At 47.9% G+C, this 22,338-nt stretch overlaps 1 protein-coding gene across 7 annotated transcripts in view; it reads left to right on the top strand.

Annotated features, from left to right (window-relative positions):
- Positions 1-326: 326 nt before the first annotated feature.
- Positions 327-22,338, top strand: part of SIPA1L1 (signal induced proliferation associated 1 like 1) — a 277,017-nt gene continuing 255,005 nt past the window's right edge. For 6 of the 7 annotated variants that reach the window (XM_084792053.1, XM_084792052.1, XM_084792056.1 and 3 more), the window contains exons 1-2: positions 327-458; positions 951-1,011. The gene's annotated coding sequence lies outside the window, so the exon portion shown is untranslated. The remainder of the gene's footprint in view (positions 459-950; positions 1,012-22,338) is intronic. The other variant, XM_084792051.1, reaches the window with a different exon arrangement.

Genomic DNA, 22,338 nt, shown 5'->3' with positions numbered 1-22,338 from the left:
ACACAGGAGGGTTGATAAACTGAGTACATGGAGGACATTCAGAAGTAGAGAGGTGCGCTGTCTTCTACAGCACAGAGCCTCTCCGGCCAAAAGCTCCCAGCTCTGAGATGCAGGTCCACATAAGACCTCCGTCCGCCTCCAGCCTTCCCTTCCCCACAGCTAGGCCGGGGCAGCGGGGGAGGCAGGTGAAAACTGCACTCGGCTGTTGAGTCGTCATGGCAACCAGAAGTTCCGCGGTCCTCACTACCCTGCTTCCACTTCCCCCGGCCCAAGCTGGGCTCTAATCTCGCGAGACTTGCCTGAGCGCAGAACCCCGCCGCGGTGATCTCACCCGAGACTGAAAGAGGGAGGAGAGGAGGGAGGGAAGGGATGGGGCGGGGAGAAGGGCCAGTGAAGCGCCGCCACCGCCGGCAACTTTGTGAGCGAGTTCAGTACGTGCGTGAGCGAGTGAGCAGAAAGTCAGTGCAGCGCCGAGTCCTGGGGGGGAGGGTCGGGGGGGTAGGGTGGGCCCGGGAAGCCGCCGGCCCCGGGCTCCCTTTCCGCGTCGTCCCTGCGCGGGTTCTCCATCACCCCAGTGGGCAGTTACCTGTCCCCTCCCCCGCGGCCACTCAACTCCCCCAATACCGTGCCCAGCTTGGAGCTTCGCAGCCGGGACGCTCCCTAGGCGCTGTGCGCTTGTTCCTGGGAGCTGGCGGGCGGGATGGGGGCTCTGGGGGCGCGAGCCGGGGCCCCGGCTCCTGCACAATAGTTGATGCCCGGGGACTGGTCACTTCGGCCCTTGCGGCGCCTAGTGCGTGGCCATTGCGGGTCTTCTTCGGAGCGGGGCTGGGGAGCCGCGTTGATTCCGCCCCCGCGGCTCCTACGCGGGGCGCTCGGAGCCTCGGATCTCCTCAGAGGAGGCGGCGAGCGAGCGCGCCCCGACCGTCTGCACGCTTTCTCTTTCTCCCCAGGGAGAGCGCGCGATCGACGCGCCCCGGACGCGCGGCGGCCCCGGGAAGCCTAGACCAAGCGGTAAGTGGCCCCCAGAGCTGGGCTAGGAGTGGGGGGCGGGGCGGCATTGCTGACAGACCCCCCTCTGTGCTGACCCTGGCCAGGGATTCGCGGCCAGGCGCTAGACGTTTGTAGCCGCTGAAAGTTTGATTTCCGATTTGGTGGCGTGCTGGCGATCGCGGTCCCGGCGGGGGCGAGTCTGCGCTCCGCCGCGTCCGGCGCGCGCTCACGTTCGCACCTCGGCGGTTCTGCTCCGGAGAGGCTCGGAGCCCGGTGTCCCCTCCTGGTGCCTGTGCTCACCCTGCGGCTCCCAATTCCTCAGAGCGACCCTTCCTTATCCGTCTCCCGGTGAGAGCTTTGCAGGTGTGCTGAAGGGGGTAAGGCCCAGAGGGTTAATGCTTGGGAAGGGAGAGGTTCGGCTGCGGGCTCGAGGGTGTTAATTTCCCTCCTGGAGACTGAGATCTGAGGATGCTCCAACCTGCGTTTCTTAGTAAATCATCGAGAGGGTTGGAGAGGAGTGAGGGTGCTGCATAAAGAACTTTTTCTCCACTTGCCCTTTCCAACTTTGTTCTTGACCTTAAAGGCAACTTGCCAGGTTCGTAAATCGCTCCATGGCATTTCGACTTGAGCAAGCAATCGCGTTGGGCAGGTTGAAATTTCATCGGGGCTAGCCGTGTCCAAAACCAGAGGCACGGGAAATAGCTAGCTTTCAAGGGAGGTGTTGTGCTGGATTGTTGGCATTCTTCTTGGAAGGGGAAGCTTTTGGGGACGGGTAACTCCCAGACTGCTTTGGAGCGTTATAGATTTGATTTTTTTCCTGACGGCTGGTTGAGAGGCAGCCTTCACTGAAATTCATACTGCCTGGTACACGATTATGTTTCCAAACTGGAGCCAGTGATGCGATGCAAATTTCAGAGGGAGGTGTCGACTTTCATCAGGTTCCAGGTCTATCTGGATGGACTGGGGTTGGCGTTTCCTCTATAAAGCGAGCCTTTCATGTTGAAACTCTGACTCAGAGTCTTAAAGCCATTTTTTTTTTTTTAAATACTGGTACTCTGTGGGAGTTAAGTGTCAACTTTCTCCTGCTTTCTCGAATGGAGTATATCTCCCAATGCAAAGGTTCTCTGGCTCAATCTTTTGGGCAGCCACAACATTAAGCCCTACCCAGTTGTACCTGCAACCTCGTTTAGGGACAGGAATGATTTTCTGTATCTTGGTTTAACGACTTTCCCATATCCCCCTTTCCTTTCCTGAAAGCTGCAATTAAGCTGCCTTTACCAGGATTTGGGGGGGGGGGAAGCTGATAGGATTATGCAGAGCAGTTAAAAGGTTTAGGCAAAGTCGTTTATGGTCACTGATGTGCCTAACTATGAGGTGACAACCCGGTTGTTAACTAGAATATCATTACTGAAGCATTTTCCCATGAAATATGTTAGTGACACTAAGGCATTAACAGCAGTGACTTCAAATGACCTGAGTGATGGTTTGAACATGAGTGGTTAGGGCAGGCGAAGCATTTGGAATGCTGACTTGCTTCCGTCTCACTGAAGACTTTTTTTCCTTACCTCGCTCTTAAAGGATTCTTGAAGTTGACTATCAGTAATTAGATTTCTCCAGTTGATGGAGAGAAGGAACAGGTTTAGCAGGTGGCCGGAGACAGTCAGTAGGTGTAGCTGATAGCCGCTGTGCAGTTCCCCGGGGTCTGCCACGGTCCTGCCGGTTTGGACTTCAGTTGTGACTCTGTGCCAAGGTTCTGTGGAAGGCTGCCTTACTACTCTGGGCCGTAGTGATGCGTCAGCATGTCACTAGAAGGACAGCCTGAGATGTGCTCTTCTTTTGACTCACTTTTCCAGTTGTATTTCCTGGCTTTTTATTGCATGTTTGCTTTGAATTACATGTGTGGTATTGATGGATTCTCCTTATTTGGTTTTCTTTTTAAGCATCTCTTTAAAGAGCTTCCTAAGAACTTTATCATCATGCTGTAGATTGAGGATGGGGTGAGATTAGCCTTTACATAGACTGTGGGGTCTTGGCTGACTCGAGTTAAGGTGCGCATATGTTGTCTTTTCAGTTGCAGTTTGAATTGTTAATCAGTGACTTTTAAAAATGATTTCTTAGAGTGCAGACAGCAGCATGAGAGGAACCAAATTCAGCAGATTCTTGGCCAACCTAGTGGACAGCTTATGAGGTGAGCAGTAAGGCTTGGCGTCTCTTGCCTATCTGTCTTTTTATTACCAAAGGGCATTGCACAAATCTATGACTGTCCGGAAGGTTTTCAGGTTAATTCTTCCATTTGAGCCCTTTGGCTCGCTAGCCAGATTGGACTAGCAGCCCCCACCCCCTCATCCTCCCCAGCCCCCCCAGCTCTGATGGAGCAAGCTTCTTTGTTTCATTTTACATCACAGAAGCTGAATCTCAAAATTTGAAAACTAAAATTTCCATCTAATTTCCCTGTATTTGTATCCCTTTGAGCCTCATGAGTCAAGTGGTATTTACTGAATGCCACCATCAGAGATGATCCTCTCGGTTTCTGGGACTCCAGTGACCTCTCTTGGCGTTAGGGAAGTGTTGGTCTAGCTTACTGTCATCTCTAAGGTTTTCCATATGACATAGTTTTGACCTTTCAACTTACTGAAAAGGTTTGAAATACTCGTCTTTAGAAGGTGTGGACTTCAAATACCTGCTCTGCCATTTTCTGGCTGGGGTGAACTTAAAAAGCAGCTGTGCCCCTTGCAGAACTCATGGGCTTGTGCTGCAGCACCAGCACACAGTTGTCTCCCAGCTTTGCTACAGAAATTGACCAAAATGTGTGTATGGAAATACATCGTAACTCTCATTTGCAGTTGTATTTTCTTACCCTCTGATGAGCAGATCCTTGGGTGGCTGGAGCTGGAATGGAGTCGGGGCATAGTTCCTTTGGCCCAGCTTTTCCAGTTTGCAAGTGAGGAGCTCCACACTCAGGGAGCTGACGTGATTTGGACGGTAGAAAACTAGGTATAGCTAGCATTCAGGATAACAGGCCTGCCTGCTTCAAACATGTTCCTCTGTTTCACCTTTTGTTCTTTTCCTATTGACTGTGTTGACGTTTGTTTACTCTTTTTTCCTCATACTTAAGTATTCAGTGATTATTAAAGAATTAAAATAAGGGAGAAGCAAAGCTGAAGGAAATAATAGCTACAATTAAAGTTGAAAAGCTATGAGGATAGCATTATTGTTGTGTTTGGTACCTAAGCTGTGGAATTATTCAGATAGCTAAGTTATGGGAAAAGGAGCCCTAAATTAAAATTTCTGCATATGGATGCAGAACATGGAGGCATTAATATTATCATGTTCATCATCATCATCATCATCATCATCATCATCATCATCATTAATGAAACCTTTATCCCCTTAGGGTCCTGATGCTCATTAGAAAGGTCAAACTTTGTTGTTGTCCCATCTTTTCCTTCTCTAAAGTTCATTTGCAAAAGAAAGGAGTTGTACTTTGCCAGTTAGCTCGGTGGAAAGGTTGTGGGGTGTGCGCTTTGGGTGATGGGCAGTCCGGGGAGGATTGCATGTTAGCAGGTGCTGATTGTGGGAGCCCTCTCTGGGAAACCCAGCACGTTTGTGTAGAAACATCCCTGCTGGTGAAGACTGACTTTTAGGAGAGGGGCTGCTTCTGTTCAGGGGATGGAGGGGTAAGTGTTGCTTTATTTCAGGGTTCACAGAGAGGTCTTTGTTGTGCTGTGTCTCTCGAGACTGGCGATCCAAACACAGGCAGATCACTTGGTGATTGGCCTTATGGCAGTTTTTGCTTTCACAGTTGTCTTTTATGCCTTGAAAGTTAAAAATGAAACATACTTGTATGATACTTTGTTTTCCAGATGCACATTTGAGCTGATTATTCCTAAATGACAGCTTGTTTCTTTGGATGAACTTTCATGAGTTCTGGTATGCGAACGGTGGGAAGGTGGGGTAAATTTCCCTGGCCCCAGCTCTCTTCAACTCCCAGAGTTTGAGCAAGGGACAGAAAGATGCAGTGTAGTCTGATTTGGAACCAGGAGGGTAAGGAGAGAAAATTTCATCTTCTCATCTCATCCTTCATCCATTTTCTTCATTTCTTCTGTCTAGATGGAATAAGATGACCCAGATGTAAAGAGACTTTTCTTTTGGGACAGTATTTCACTGTGGCCCTCGCTGACGTGGAACTCACTTTGTAGATTAGACTGGTCTTGAACTCACAGAGTTATGCTTGCATCTGCTCCCTGAGTGAATGTGTTTTCTTTTTTTTTTTTTGTTTTTTTTTTTTGTTTTTTTTTGAGACAAGGTTTCCCTGTGTAGCCTTGACTGTCCTGGACTCACTTTGTAGACCAGGCTGGCCTCGAACTCACAGCGATCCGCCTGCCTCTGCCTCCCGAGTGCTGGGATTAAAGGCGTGCGCCACCACGCCCGGCGTGAATGTGTTTTCTTAAAAACCTGGAGAGATGACCCCCAAAATGGCAAGGAGGGCCATTAGGGTCAAGGTGGTGTGCTGTGAGGTAGGTGACAGTTGCTTCTGGAGGTCTGAGCTGAGCCCTTCCAGCTGATGGGGTCTAATTGGTTACTTATCAGCTGCAGTTCTCTCTCTAATTAGATTTGTAGTATGCCTAACTTTGGGAAACAGGTAATTACATAATGTTAGACGGGAGACGGTGCTTTCTGGGGAATGCTGGCTTGGAGATGGAGAGTTGCTGGTTTTTCCAAACAGAGCATTTACTCGGAGACTGCTGGACCTTTTGAAAGGACATCCAGCCGCAGTTTCCTGGCTTCCTTTCTTCCTCTGAGCCCTTTACCAACGTGTGAACAGGTGCAGCCATTGATTGTTTTTGTGGTTCATTCAGAGCCTTGCTTCCTTTCATAATGAGTTCTGATCTCAGAAGATAGCTATTGAGAAATTTAAAAGCAGAGGGCAGTGAGCCAGCTGCCCATGTTCCTGTAGGCTGGGATCCTACCATCATCAGGTTCCGGATTTCTTCTTTAGCCTTCCTCCTCCTCCTCCTCTTTCACCTCCTCCTCCTTCTTCTCTTCCTCCTCCTCCAGTAAAGGGGGCTGACCCCAGAGCCTCACTAGTGGTAGGCAACTGCTGCACCTCTGACCTGCACCCTTAGCTCTGGCCAGTGTCCTCACCCTAAGCACCTCTGTTACTTTTCTGTGATGAATACTTCATGTAATGAATGGTAAGGTTCAGCTTGGTGTACGATAAACCCCTTGCATTTCCTCTCGTGCACTCAGAGAAGCAGCTGGTTCTGAACTGTGTCAGGAAAGAGAGTCTGTTTAGTCAGAGGGACCTGTAAGAGGATGTTCAAAAGTTGTGCTCAGTTTTACTGCTTGAGTCACCTTCTGTCCCTAGGACTGAATGGGAAGTCAGTAAGGCCTTGTGTTCTAACAAAGAGCAGAGTTGTGGCCTCAGTGCTGTAGAGGCCTCGCTTAGCCTTTGTAAGGCCCTGGGGTCAGTGTCCAGCTTTCCTACCTTCCCTCCCGCCCCCAGAACTGTATTCTGCCATACTGCTTGTCACCAGAGACTGAGAAAAACACCTGTCATGTGTAGCTGACCAGTTTTCCCTCCTTGCAAGCTCCACTGAAGACTTCAGAACTCACTAGCTGGCCTACTAGATGCTAACTTCTAAGTAGCCAGCATTTGATGTGTTTGTGTGTGTGCCTCCTAGTTCAGTTGTGTGGTAGAACTGTGCCTAAGCTTGAATGTAGCTCCTAACTCTTGTCTCCAGTTAGAGGAATTCCTATGCTCCTTCACAGTTTCATTCTTAAAATTAGGACCTTACTGCCTTGCTGATGTGGAGCAGAAAAGGAAGGATGAAGAGTCTAGAAGGAAGTTGAGTCTCAGTGGCTAAGGGCCCAGGAGTGCGTGAGGGTCACAGGAAGGCTTGACAGCCTGACACTCGCTGTGGTGGCATTGCTCTGGAGCTGTTTTCAAAGCACTGTAGCCTAAAGCAGCTTGGGTGGGATGTGCTGGGGGGGCCATATGCATCGTGGCCGGGGCCAGGCACCAGGATAACCAGGTGGCTGAGTGCTGCAGGACACTTGGAAGTGTCTTGCTCCTTTCCAGAGTGGCTTTGTATGACAATGGGGCCATTGAAATGTCTTTTTGGATAAGTTAAAAGGAAAGAGCCTCCAATCTTCAACAGAGTTCTGTTTATTGAAAAAGGTAGTTTGGAAGAAATCTAGAACTGGCTGTCTATAGGTAATGGGTCAGGAAATTTTGCAGTGTGCCTGAGACATGTCAATTCAGTTTGGTAATCGTATGGCCCACTTAAAGCAATGGTAAAAACACAAATGTATATATAGTTCAGTGTTTGTTTCCTGAGACACAGTTTCTCTATGTAGCCTCGGCTGTCCTGGATTTATTTTGTAGACTAGGCTGGCCTCGAACTCAAAGATCCACCTGCCTCTGCCTGCGAGTGCTGGGATCAAAGACAAACACCACCATTCAGTGGTTTTAAACCTACGACATTTTTGTGAAGGACAGCTTTAAGATTGGAAAAAAAAAAAAAAAGGTTTTACATCCAAAACTGTGGATCAGACAACTTTCACTCGCTCCCTTCCCAGTCCCTGGCAACCGCCATCTTTCTGTCTTCTCAATTTGACTATCCCGGGGTGTCACGCATAGTGGGGCTATGTGATCTTTGTCCTTAGTGACTGGCTTGTTTCACTAGGAATAATGTCCCCCGGATGAGCGTGTAGTACATGTCAGAACTGCCTTCCTTTTAGGATGGTGTGTGCGATGTGGTCACCCTTGGTTGTCCTAACTCTTTTTTCCCTTTTCTCTTCTCTTTTGAGACGGGGTTTCTTTGTGTAGCCCTGGCTGTCCTAGAACTTGCTCTGTAGGTCTGCCTCTGCTTCCCAAGTGCTGGCTTTAAAGGTGTGCCTTTGGTCTGAGGCTGGTTTGGAAACACTCACATACAAATATCCTTTCCAGACCTTGTGCTCAGTTCTTTTGAATGTTAATTTAGATGTGAGATTGCTGGACCCTGGATGGATGGTTCTGTTTTTAACTTCTTGAGGCGATTTCTGGTCCACAGTGTTTACCATCATGGTACTTTACAGTCTCACCAATATTCTCCAAGCTGCCAGTTTGTCCACATACTCGCTTTTTGCCCGTCCCCCACTTATATTGTGGCTTTGCTGCATATTTGAGGTGATATCTCATTGTGATGTTGATTGCCTGGTTCTGTCAAGTGTCCTCTGATGTTTCTTGGTCACCATCTGTTCAAGTCCTCTGCCCATTTTTCAGTTTTTTAAAAAAAGAGTTAATTTGTATATTCTAGGTATCAGACCTTAGTCAGATACAAAATTTACAAGTATTTCCTCTATAGGTTCTTTTTTCTGTTGGTTGTGTTTGATGCACAAAAGTTTTTTAAAGATTTAATCTTCTGCTGCGTGTATGCCTGCATGCCAGAAGGGGGCACCAGATCTCATTATAGGTGGTTGTGAGCCACCACATGGTTGCTGGGAATTGAACTCAGGACTTTTGGAAGAACAGCCAATGCTCCTAACCTGTGCCATCTCTCCAGCCCCACATAAGTTTTAAAAACATTTTTTATTTGTAGATTTGTAGTTTATGTGTGTGAGTGTTTTGCCTTCAATACACGTGGACTGCATGCATGCCAGGTGCCCATTAAGCCAGAAGAGGATGTTGGAGTCCCGTAAATTGGAGTTATAGGCAATTGTGAGCCATCATGTTGGTTCTGAGAACCGAACTTGGATCCTCTGCAAGATCTCAAGTACTCAGAACTGCTGGGCCATTACCCCATTTTTGATCCATTACTTCTTGATCTGTTTTTGAGGTAATTTTTGTGTATTCTTTAAGATAAGGCCCAAACTATATTTTTTGCATGTGGATCTCACATATTTCCTAATACTGATTGTTGAAAAGACAATACTTTTTTGCTCCTTGTTCAAGGTCATTTGGCCATATATAAGGGGATTTATCTCTGCAGAAGTGATCTCTTGTCTCTGTCTGACTGTCTCTCTTGAGGAGACCAGACATGTTTAAAAAAGGAAGTAAAGTGATTTAAATGGCAAATGTGAATGAGGCTATCTAATGTTGAGAATTGTGTGTTATGCAGAGTCCAGTGTCCTCAGGAAGCCTCAGAAAAGGCCTTGACTTGATCCTGAGCACTGAATGTTAACTCAGTGGGCATTTTGTGTATGCTGGGGCACAAGACTGGATAAAGGCCAGAGGTCAACCATGGGTATTGTACTTTGGACGCCAATACTTTTGTTTTTATTTTTTTGAGGCAGGTCTCTTACTACCTGGAGTTCTCTAAGTAGGTGAGGCTGGCGGGTTCACAAGCCCTAGGAACCTGCCTGTGTCCACTTCTGCCTCATGTGGCTCTTGTGTGTGTTCTGGAGATGGACTGCAAGATGTGTTTCCCTGGCCTCAGACTGGCTGTCAGTTCTCAAGCCACTTTCTCAGAGCCTCATGGAATGTGTCTTTAATGAAGTCTCTAGAAGTAATTAATTTTTTTACATTTATTTTGTATGTATGGCTGCATGAGTTTATGTGCATACACATACCTGGTACCCAATGAGGCCAGAAGAGAGTGTTGCATCTCCTGGGGCTGGAGTTACAGTCCAACTGTGATCTCCTGTCTGAGTGCCTGGAACTGAACCCAGGATGTCTAGAAGAGCAGTTAGTGCTCTTAACCACTGAGCCATCTCTCCAGCCTTTTCTTATTTACTCATCTAGTGAAAGCTACCTGTTTTACTTTACACACAAGACAGCTGCAGCTGTTTATTATGAAAGTAGTCCTTATGTCTTTATGTGAAGGGGGGGAAAAGTTTTGTTTCCTGGTTTCCAAGGAGATACGTTTTGGCAAAATTTATTTTATCAAGTGCTTTTCTAATTAAGAAAACTAAAGGAAACTGCCTGTAATATATCTTGGCTACAGTTTCCTTAAGGACCCAGGGGGTTCTGAAGTCTTACTTTCTCCTACTCCCACATCCAGGAGGGCCTGGAAACCTCCCTAGTTCGGGGTTTAGCCTTGTGTTTGTTCATCTAGTAAGTCTGTTGCTCATTGTGAACATGCACCCCAGTCACCCTTCTCTTGGAAATGGGGAGGGGTTGAGCTGAGTCAAGTTTCTTTTAGAACCCACTAAATTAATTGTTGTAACTAATGAAATTTAAGGCTTTGAGTGGTTGATACTAGAAACCTTTCGAAAGCTCTGAAGAAAAAGATTTAGGGTTTCCTTTTTTTTTTAAAGACTTGGCTCTGGAAGGTTTCTGTCGGGGCTTTTTGATGATCGGCATTTTGAGTTCAGCCTTTTTCCTGTTACTAGTATCACCCAAGAGACTCACTCCAACACCCTGTGATTGGTAGGGTTTAGCATGAGCCCCTGCTTGCTTGGGCATGGTGCACTTGAAATGCGGTCATCAAATGCAGTTGCACTGGAGGTCTGAGTGCCGGAACTCTGCTAGTCAACCTGGCGTTTGCCGGAGCTGCCAGGGAGCCCATGTTCAGACCACCTAGTGGGAGATTTGGTGTCTCTGTAAAGTTACCATTTCCATTTTAATTTGTTGTTGGGAATCTGATATGTTATTGATTATACATGAAAAGATTCAGTTATGCTAAGTGAAATATAAGGATTTCCTCCCATGAGGGAGGGCTCTCTGTCGCTGCTGTAAATCTGGCCTCACATTGCCAAAGAACACTGGAAGATCGTCCCAGCCTTGCCTCTGCTGCCTGCTACATGGGATTCTGGCTGTTGTTCTTTAATTTCTGGGTGAACGGGTCTCATGGAGCGCTCTAGATGGAAGACACCCTCTTAGAGGGATGCATCAGTAGCAGGCCTGGCTGAGGTGAGAAACCTTTGGGGATTTCTGTATCAAGTTGTAGTTTTAGTTACTTTAAAAATATTTTAATTTATTTTTTATGTGTGTGGGCATTTTTGTCAACACTTATGTCTGTGTACAAAGTGCACACAGTGCCTGTAGAGGCCAGGAGAGGCCCGTCAGATTCCCTGGGGCTGGAGTTACATATGGTTGTGAGCTGCCATTTGGGTGCTGGGACTTGAACCAGCTGTGTTCTTAACCTCGGAACTATCTCTCCAGCCCTCAAAGCTGTGTTTTAAATGACAGAGCGGCTCATAGACACGAAAGGGTGCGGGGTACTGTTCTCAGCAGAATATGATGGTAGAAGAGGGGGTGCTGAGCGGAGACTGGGCTCTGGGTGTACACGTCTGTGGGGCTGGCCTGGTTTGCTGGGGAGATGGTGTGCACTGCAGGTGTGTGGCCAGGGAGGACACAGTTTTCCCAGAGCAGCTGGTGTCATAGAGGTGCTATGGACCAAAGGAGATGACTGGAGGAGCAGGTTTGGGTGGGGAGTTCACATCTGAGTTGATTTGCAGATGGTGGATGTAAGATGCTTGTTGACACCAAGTAGGCAGAGGGCTGGTCCCTCAGTGCTCATGAGCTTGGGGAAGTATCTGCCCTTCTCAGAATTGTGGAGATAAATGAAGGCAGGACAGGCTGTCTTGTTTCTGGGAAGACTGACTACCATCTTACAGCCTGGGGTCTCTGGAACCACTTAGCTCATGGGCCAGCATGTGCCTGGTGAGAGGTTTCTTCTGCATCCGTCCTTGAGTTTTATTTTGCCTCTCCAGGTTGTCACAGACTTCCTTCTGCATAAAGTCAGGGAGGGTACTTGGGGGTGGTGCAGACCGCCTTTTAAGAAACATAGCTTTGACCAGAGTAACTTCATTTAAATGGAAAGGCGTGTATCGGGAATTATATTATTTCACAGATAGTTCATTATTTTAGGCCTTCATAAATTAGGTAAGTTAATAGTTGATCATCTAATAGGCTACATGTCTTAGGAAGACCGCTCTCTGTGCTTCTCAGTTCAGAATACCTATTTATATTGCTAGTTAGTTTTTTTAAAAATTAATTTATTCAGACTATATCTCAATTGTTATCCCCCCTTTTTTAGTTACTGTACTTTTTTTTCTTTTTTGGAAGGTGACATGTAAAATGTATTTGGACCTATTGGTTTAAAATTTGAGATCAAATAAAGATGTTGAAAGTACCACTCTTATATTTTGATAAATAACATTTTGAATATATTAGCTGTATTTCCTTAGAGGAAGCCGTGAAGAAGAAATGTGTGGCCTTATAGTCAATACCTTCCCTTGGGGCCAGAGAGGTGGCTCTGGAGTTCACAGATCTTACAGCTTTCGAAGAGGACCAGTTCAGCTCCCAGCACTCACTTGACAGTTCCCAACTGCTCCTGATTCCACTTCTAGGGGAATCAGATACTCTCTTCTGGTGTCTGTGGGTTTTTACATACATGGGACACACATACTGACACTCAGGCACACACGTATGCACAAAACAGACCTGTTTTCTCAGAGCCCAGTGTCGCGCCTATGAGCCCCTACAGCACACAGCCTGGCTTTGATGAGTTTTAGTCAGGGTTAGGAGGAGGGAGAACTTGTAGATGGCAGGAATGTGTCACCTCCGAGAACCAGTCGTCTACGGGGAGCAAGGCAGGAGTGCTCAGAGAACGAGAGCCTCAGCAGAAGCTCTTTTGGCAGATCTGTGATGTGAGGAAGTGAGTCAGGCTCGGAAGCCAGAGGCTCACAAAGGAATTTCCATTGCTGTCACTAGTAGACACCTTCCCAATAGTTGTCTGTTGCTTTAGACAGAGCTTGGTCATGGCTCTTGGTTCTTTGGGACAGTTTTGGACACAGACTGCTGTCTTGGATCGTTCAGCACAGTATGGCCGTAGACTCTGGTAGTGTTCGTTGTTCTCAGAGTTGGACTAAGCATCAGTCATGCTGGACTCACCTCCCTCTGTAGCCCAGGCAGCCTTGAACTTGGGATCTTTCCATGTCTCTTCATGAGTGTAGACTACAGGTTTGTGCCATCAAGGTTCTACTGGCGTTATTGTGTGTGCCCATGGCAGGTCTTCTGATATATAGAGAGAAGATAAAGGCACTGTGGAAGGTCTGGTCACACAGTGTGTTAACTGCTGGTGGTCATAGTGTTGGAGCGGGAAGAGACGTGATGCCTTTTGTGATGAGGGGCAGCATGGAATGGCGAGACCTAACTGTCTTTAGGTAGGTGACATGGAGGCTCTAGGGGGCCTGTAAAGCAAGAAAGCTTTCCTTTTTGGTAGGCTTTTGGTTATATCATTTATTTTTTAAAATGACTTAATTAATTTTTATTTTATATGCGTTGGTGTTTTGCCTGCATGCGTGTCTGTGTGAAGATGTCAGATCCTTTGGAATTGCAGTTACAGATAGTTGTGAGCTGCTGTGTGGTTCTTGGGAATTGAACCCTGGTCCTCTGGAAGAGCAGACAATGCTCTTAACCACTGAGCACCTCTCTAGCCCCTATATCCTCAGATTTATAAGATGGGGCCATTTGTCTGCTTAGTTGTTGAGACAGGTAATCTTTTTCCTGGAGTTGGCTTACTTTGTTTCAGTTTCTAAGAAACTAATGGTGCATAGTATAGTATTACCACGATTGCTGAAGTGGGTGTTAAAGTTTTAGAGCAATTGTGAGAATCCTCATAAAGGGATCTTTATGTTTAAATCACTTCATCTTTTCCATGCATGTTTCCCACCTTACAAGGAGCGGACTTAGTTTCCCTAAAATTTCCCTTTAGGTTCTCCAGATTACCTTACATGTTTCGGTAGCGTGTGTGTGGCGGTTTCTGCTTGTGAGATGCTGTCTAAGTGTCTGAAGTTACAGTACTAATTTTTGCATTCCTGAAGGTTTTTCTTAATCTTTTTCACTTCATCACTTACTATGCCACTTTCCCACTTATTCTGTCCAAGTCAGCATTTTTTGGGGGTATTCATAGAGTTGTGTGACCGTCTCTCTTCATAAACAGAATAATTTTCATCACCTAGAAAGACCTCCAAATCCATTTTCAGTCATTCTCCATTTTTCCTCATCCCTACCCACTCTCCCTGTTACTGTTCTTTATAGACCTGCCTAGTCTGTGAGTTTCATGTAATGGAAGCATGTAGTGTGCTGTATGTGATGACTAGCATCTGCCTCCCAGCTCCATCAAAGCACCACTGCTGCTGCTGCTGCTACTACTGCTACTTTTACTAATACTACTGCTTATTGTTGTTGTTATTATTATTGAGACAGGGTCTCACTTTGTAGCTCTGGGTGTCCTGAACTTACTATATAAACTAGGCTGGCCTCGGAACTCACAGAGATCCACCTGCTTCTGTCTTAAAGGCACATGTCACCACCTCTGGCTAGAGCACACCTTATTTCTTGTAAACACCTGTGCTTTTGGTAGTATTGTTACAGAGTCAGAAGTACAGAGTCCTTGTGTCCTGATGCAGAAACTGCAGCCTGTGCTGTGACCAGAGGGAAGGGCAAAGCTTCCAGGCACTGCATATGTGCGGCAGAGTGAGCTTTGGGGCTTTCTTAAACAAAGGAAGTCCTCTCTGGAGCTAAGCCCGCATGGGTTCAGTGCTGCTCCTTGCCTGAGCTATTATTGCCTTGTTTCCACTTTGAGTTTTTCAGGTATCATCGAGCCTTCCCTGCTCTCACTGTGACCACGCCTTGCCATTTCCCTTGTGAATGGGCTCCTGTTTTCAGCATTCTCCCTGTGTTTTGCTGCCACGCTCTCAGAGCCAGCCCTTCACCTTTGTATCTGAGTGGCGGGGCAGTCTCCTTCCTGACCAGTGTGCAGCTGTGACTCCCAGCAGGGCACGTGCTACCCTGCAGCCAGTGTGTCTCCAGTGCTGTGTGCATCAAACCCACACTCCTGCTTTTGTGATTAGCTTGTTGTCCCTTTTCCTCCCGGCTTATCTGGTTGCACTGTCTTTCCTTGCCCTTATATGCTGGACTGCTTTTTTCCCCCTTTACCAAGCATTCTGGTTCCTTTGAGCCTTTTTCTGCTTCCCACGTTAGTTGTATTTTCAGGCTTACTTTTCTTTAGTTTAAAAAGTATACACAGTCATGGGCAACCTTCTTTGCTTTCAGTCCCTTCTTGCCATGTGACCCAGGCTGACCTCAAACACCTACTTATCTTTTCACTGCCTGTGGAATGCTGGGAGTATAGGTGTGTCCCACCACTCCCAACTTGAACTCTAGTTGAATTTGGATCTTTCTCATCCTTTAAGACCCACCTCTTCACTGAGAATGTCTTAGATACTATGGCTCATCCTGTGTTTTCTCTCTCTGAATTTCACTTTGCTCTGTCATAGGCTTAGAAACCCCAGTGTGTACTAAGTACAGAGTTCCTAGGGTAGAACGTAATGAGAGTGAACACACATGTTTGCACATCAGAAAGGTCTTACCCACCTGCAGGAGTAACAGGCATCCTGCCTGAGACTCCATCCTGGACAGGGTCATTGTAAGGGGTCAGTTGGGCTAGTGGTTCTCGGAGTGTCAGCATCACCTGGGAGGCATTGTAAGTACACACACCTTCCGTTTCTACCTTGGAGTTTCATTCACGTTGAAGTGTATGGAAACTCCTCATTTAGCCAGTGCTCTCAGTCCTGAGAGTCCCTGGGCTTCTCAAAGACTTGCTGCATTTGGTTGCACTTGTGTTGTAAGACCATGTAGATAAAGATTCTGGTTTGGTCTCGTTAGGACATAGAGCCTAGAGGGGTATGCAGATGGCAGGAGAAACCGCCTGGTTTCCTTCCGGTTATACCTTCTTGGAGGATTGGGATCAGCCCTCATTTTTTGTGTTTCTTTATTTGTCCCAGAGGAGCAGGTGCTTAGCCGTTCATTGGGGCTGTCAGATGTGTTAGCCTGCTGTGCACTGACTTGGCTCCTTGTAGAACTTGATATTGTGTGTTTCATCCTTTTTAACCTTTTGTCTGAAAAGGACCCACCTAGTGTTGAGTTGTTCCACGACAGGAGCCTGTTGCTTCCTAGTCATAGATTAACATTGGTCACGATGGTTGAGGATCCACTTCACGTCACGTCATTCTTAATCTGTCAGGCCTGCAGGATAGACCTTCGCCCTGTGGATGGGGACCAGGCTGCTGGATTCACGTGGCAGGGCCCTTCTAGCATCAGTGTGCACTGCCGCAGCTGTATGCTCGGAAGTCCAGTTGTCTCAGGGATTTTGGTTGTGTGAGCACAGTGTATTTTCCTGTTGGACGTGCCAGAAAGTGTCTACATATAACCAGGTAGGCATGACCACCCAGTCAGCCAAGTGCTAGTTCACGCTGATGACACACACCCTCCGCCCATTTCCCCAGTGAACTGCTGTCCTCCTGGTGTGGCTTTAAGCTGGGATGCAGTTCATAATTAGTTCATGTTGTGCCACTTTCTTTTTTTTCCTTTTTAACTCATTGCTGATGACTAGGAATTCTTAGAGTTGTCACCTTTTGGTGTGCCCTGACTCCCAATTTGTCGTGGGACTTTGGCCTGTTAGTGTGACCTTCACAGTTAATATTTTCTATCAGAGTCCACCAACAGGTTTGTCCTATGTTAGATGCTGTACTTAAACTATCATATCTTGTCCTCATGAAATTTCTTTTGAGGTGGATACAGTGACTGCTTAGGAGATGAGGAGCCTAAGCTCACTGAGGAAGGCTAGGGTACCTGACTGGCTTCCGGACACTCCTCAGGTGGCAGGAAGAGTCCGTCCCCCCTACCTCCTGTTACTTGCTTCAGCAAGGAAATTGAGGCATTAGACAATGAGCTTTTAGGTAGAAGGTTAAGAGCAAATATCTCAAATGTCTAAAGAAAGGTCGTGGGTACAGTATTGAATTTCCTCCCTTGAGGGGAGTCAAGGTAGCAGACACTGAAAGTATTCTTTGGCCAGCTGAGCGCAGAGTTGGGGGAACAGCCCTACAGTGAGTGGGGGGAGCAGTCCCACAGTGAGGGGTAGCAGCCCCACAGTCAGGGGGAACAGTCCCACAGTGAGGGGGGAACAGTCCCACAGTGAGGGGGAGCAGCCTCACAGTGAGGGAGAGCAGCCCCACAGTGAGTGGGGGGAGCAGCCCCACAGTCAGGGGGGAACAGTCCCACAGTGAGGGGTAGCAGCCCCACAGTGAGGGGGGAACAGTCCCACAGTGAGGGGGGAACAGTCCCACAGTGAGGGGGGAACAGCCTCACAGTGAGGGAGAGCAGCCCCACAGTGAGTGGGGGGAGCAGCCCCACAGTGAGTGGGGGGAGCAGCCCCACAGTGAGGGGGGAGCAGCCCACAGTGAGGGAGGGGGAGCAGCCTCACAGTGAGTGGGAGGAGCAGCCTCACAGTGAGGGAGAGCAGCCCCACAGTGAGTGGGGGGAGCAGCCCACAGTGAGGGAGGGGGAGCAGCCTCACAGTGAGTGGGAGGAGCAGCCCCACAGTGAGTGGGGGGAGCAGCCCCACAGTGAGGGGGGAGCAGCCTTACAGTGAGGGGGGAGCAGCCTTACAGTAAGGGGGAGGAGCAGCCTCACAGTGAGGGGGGAGCAGCCCCACAGTGAGTGGGAGGAGCAGCCTCACAGTGAGGGAGAGCAGCCCCACAGTGAGTGGGGGGAGCAGCCCCACAGTGAGGGGGGAGCAGCCTCACAGTAAGGGGGAGCAGCCCCACAGTGAGTGGGGGGAGCAGCCCACAGTGAGGGAGGGGGAGCAGCCCCACAGTGAGTGGAGAGAGCAGCCTCACAGTGAGGGAGGGGGAGGAGCCCCACAGTGAGGGGGAGCAGTCCCACAGTGAAGGAGGGCGAGCAGCCCCACAGTGAGTTGGGGGAGCAGCCTCACAGTGAGTGGGTGGGGGGGGAGCAGCCTCACAGTGAGGGAGGGGGAGGAGCCTCACAGTGAGGGGGAGCAGTCCCACAGTGAAGGGGAACAGTCCCACAGTGAGGCGGAGGGCAGCCTCACAGTGAGGGGGAGCAGTCCCACAGTGAACTTCTACACACTGCAGAAGCCCACGGTGTTGGTTTGCACAGTTTCTAATATAAGCAGCTAGGTGGAATGTAAATATTTATAATTGTGGTAAGGCAAGTTTAAATCTTAACAGAATTTGTAATAAGGACAGCTTTTTTTCCCTAGAAACTTTCTCTTCTCAGCTCAAGTGAGACAGGAAACTTGAGGCATCTACTTTTGTAATGAGATGCTTGTGTTCTCATCCTGCATTGTGAATTCTGATGTGGCCGCTGTCTTCACCATGTGCTGACTTCCACCTTTTGCAGTAAAATTACCATGCAACCATCAACTCACAATCCGCTTTGTTTTGAAATGAATGTATTTTAAGAGCCTGGGGCATGGTAGAAATCTGCAGAAGCATCTAGACATATATATACAGAGTGACTAATGGAAGTGAAGGAATTGAAAATACAAAACCAAGTGTAAACACAGTCCTGTCTTCTAGGAAATGTGAACTTGGTTGATCACACAGAACTGAAACCACTAGCATAGTCCTCAAAGTGGTGAGAAAGGAGACTGGGGAGTAGTGAGAAGGGACACTAGCGCAGGCTGTGGTGCAGTGAGAAGGGACACTAGTGCAGACTGCGGTGCAGTGAGAAGGGACACTAGCACAGGCTGCAGTGCAGTGAAAAGGGACACTAGCGCAGGCTGCGCTGCAGTGAGAAGGGACACTAGCGCAGGCTGCACTGCAGTGAGGAGGGACACTGGCACAGGATGTGGTGCAGTGAGAAGGGACACTAGCGCAGGCTGCACTGCAGTGAGGAGGGACACTGGCGCAGGCTGCAGTGCAGTGAGAAGGGACACTAGCGCAGGCTGCACTGCAGTGAGGAGGGACACTAGCGCAGGCTGCACTGCAGTGAGGAGGGACACTAGCGCAGGCTGCAGTGCAGTGAGAAGGGACACTAGCGCAGGCTGCACTGCAGTGAGGAGGGACACTGGCACAGGATGTGGTGCAGTGAGAAGGGACACTAGTGCAGGCTGCAGTGCAGTGAGGAGGGACACTGGCGCAGGCTGTGGTGCAGTGAGAACGGACACTGGCACAGGCTGCGGTGCAGTGAGAAGGAACACTGGCACAGGATGTGGTGCAGTGAGAAGGGACACTGGCACCTTCTCCACCTGTACATTTCTGCTGAGCCACAGCTTCCCTGTGATGCAGGGTACAGCCTGCCTTTCTTAACACCCCAGCTGGGTCAGTTCTCCCAAGCAATTGCTTGAGACATTTTTTCATATGAAGTCATTCCTGGAGGTTTTCTGCTTTGGGCTGCTAGATAAGGCTTTTTGGTGGTTTAATAACAAGTCTGGGCTCGTGTTATCTTAATCCTTTGTTTGCTTTAGTATTTAGTGTTATTTAATCTTAGAAACAACGATTAATTTTGGAGGATATAGTTAAACTTGGTGTCTGAACAGAGCCGTGGTGTGCCTTCCGAATGGCAGAGAGCCCTGATGTGACTTAAAGAACTCAATTCCTGGTGCTCCATATTGTAGCAAGATTTTATAGCCCTGTTCTTGGTCTACCAAGGGTGGAACAGTGGATCCCCTGAGGAGGTACCTTGTCTGGAGTGGGAGACTACTGTTGCTAGCTTACCATGGAGAGCAGACTTTCGACTTTGCAGGCTTTCAAATGCTATCTAAGGGCAGGGACCGATGCCCCGTAAAGAAGTACTGTGGCACAGCTTGTTCGCCTCACTGTCAGTCTACCTAGTCAGATATTACCTAAGATCATTCACTCAACATGTGCTGAGCTATTCTGTGGCAGGTGCAGGCTATGGGTGAGACCTGTGTGGAGCATGTGTCCTTAAGATGCTTGTAGCTTGGGGGCAGGAGAGATGGCTCAGAGGTAAGGAGCACTGACTGTTCCTCCAGAGGTCCTGAGTTCGATTCCCAGCAACCACTTGTTGGCTCACAATCTTCTGGTCTGCAGGTGTACATGTAGGCAGAGCACTGTATACATAGCAATAAAGAAATCTTAAAAAAATAAATGCTTGTAGTTCATGAAGAACCCTAGAGGAAGGGAGACAAAGGAACCCATCTGAGTGCCCTGTCTCTTGTTTTTTCTTGTCATGAAAACAGTACAAAGGTCCTGTGGAAAATTTGGAAAATACAGGAAAGTATGAAGAAGAAAAAAGCTGTGGTCTTTGTACCACCCCAGAGGCCAGCACTTTAGCGCCACACTACCCCAGCAGCAAACCAAGAGCTTTGTCCAATAAAAAAGGAAGCTTCTAGCTGCTGTTTGGTAGGCAGAAGGGAAAGTGTCTCAGGGAACATTGGTGTTTTGTGGGGGTGACTATTAGGCTGCTGCCTCAGATTCTCTGGAAGACAAACATCAGAGTAAGCATAGCCAGAGTGGGGGCTGATCTTGGTTTCTCTGGGGTGGTTGTGAACTACAAGTGCATCCTACAACGTTGTTAAGATGGGTGCTGGTGTTCCAGATGCTTTTCTCAAGCACTCATTTCATTTGGCCTCTGCTGGAGAGGTAAAACAGACAATTTTAATAGTTGCTGTCTGTCCATTTTTAAGGTTGGGAGAGTGTAAGTTGGCAGTGATGGGTGGGGGCACAGCAAAGGGACATTTTATTTTTTTTTAAACAAATGCACACACACCCAGGCATACACGATGCCAGTCTGTTATAAACTAACATTTTTCCACAGTGTACCTATCAAATCTAGGAATTTTTATGTTATAGTTTAGATTTAGAAATGGATGTAGCAGCTGAGTTACTTGTCTGAGTCACAGTATTCTGTGTTAGGGGTGTGGCACTCAGAGCTTTTCCAGTCACAGACTGAGTTCCATTGTACCCCCCGTGGCTTTTTTTTGAAAAGGGGATGTGATGAAGGGTGACTCAGATGATTGAAAGGGTGAAGGAGAAACAGCCCTGTGGGGACCAGATAGAGCCCTGAACGCTTCTCCCTGGGGGTCAGGTGGGGAAGTGTAGCCAGTCAGGATAGGTGAGCAGATGGGTGGAGGAGGAGAAGGAGCACAAGTAAAAGTTTGGGCACTGTTGTGTTGTTGAACTTTAGGTAGGGTTTGTAACTGCCAGGTGAAGAGGCCGGGACGGGTGGTTACTGCGTGAGACATAGGTGTTTCCCTTGCACACTTAGTTCTTGTATCCATGTCCTCAACAGTTGGAGCTGTCCTGTGTGCAGGGCATGTGCGTGGCTTCGAAAGCAGCCATCCGTGTCCACGAGACCGAGCTCAGCTGATAGATGAGGTTGATCTGCTTGAGTGCCGGGACGGGGGAAACAGGCAAGAGTAACAGGATAACAGGATGTATTTGCATTTTGTGTCTGTTTCTCCCATTCAGCTTTGAAAGCTGGGCCTGTGCCTTTTGAAACACCGTGGTCCTAGAACTGAGTTTTAAATGCACCCCTGAACTACGAATAGATTCAAATCTGACATGGAGTTCATGGATGGTGTATTACAGCATCTTTATGTCTGGAAATGGCAGCCACACATCTCCTATATATGGGGACATCTGGTGAGAAGCCCTAACTGATGGCAATTCTGGAAAGTGGGCTGATGTGTACTGAGAAGTTGGGTTGAAGTGGCCATTTTGTTTTGGGATTCAGTCACCACTGAAGTTATGTAAGGTTCTGATGGCCTACATTTTCTGAAAGATGGCAGGTCTCCAAGGCCATTAGATCTATCAAAAGAAGTTCAGGAAGCCCCAAACAGCCAGATTCTGGTTGGAATTAGGGGTGCAAATAATGACTGATGAACAAAAGTGGGAGTAGCTCTTAAAGAAGCCGATAAAACCAGGGCCACTAGCAAAGAGGCCAAATCTAAAGCAACTGTCAACACACAATTCGCCGTGCTGTGCACTCAGTCCAGTTTCTTCCAGTGTTTTTCACACCTGTCCTTCTGTTCCCTCAGCCCTAAGCAGACATTAATGTACTTCCTGTCTATGAAATCTGCCCATTCTGGACATTTCTATAAATATTATCTTGATATGTGGACTTACATGACTGGGTTCATCACGTTATGATGTTTTTAAGGTTCATACCTGACCTTTTTAAGGAAGGTCAGTTTGAGTAATGTTCATAAGAGAAAGGAGTACATAATAAATACAAAAGCTCAACATAGGTCAATTAAAAGTGTGCTAGGAGGGTTGTGCTTCGTGTAGATAGGAAATGTTCCCGAAGCCTGGGGTGCACATTGGGAGCCAGTGGAATCTTTAAGAGGTGGGGCCTGTTGGGAGGAAGTTGAGTTACTGGGGTTGTCCTTGGAGGGATAGTAGCATGCTGGTTGAGGTATTAGCACACTGCAGTGAGAGGAGCAGCTCCTGCCACAGCCCAAAGCAAGGACCCAGTCAACAGTAGACTGGAGCCACAGGAGCCGGAAGCTGCCCCTCCTCTAAGCTGCTCGCGTCTGGTGTTTTGTAACAGCACGGAAAGCTAACGTTTCCAGCATGATTTACAGCTTGTAGGAGTAAGATTGAAATGATCACAGTGAGTTTTAAACCCCCTGTAAGTGTGTACAC

This window comes from Acomys minous, assembly GCF_964271855.1.
Source record: "Acomys minous genome assembly, chromosome: 8".
NCBI classification, from domain to species: Eukaryota; Metazoa; Chordata; class Mammalia; order Rodentia; family Muridae; genus Acomys; species Acomys minous.
This window is presented reverse-complemented; position numbering and strand designations above follow the sequence as displayed.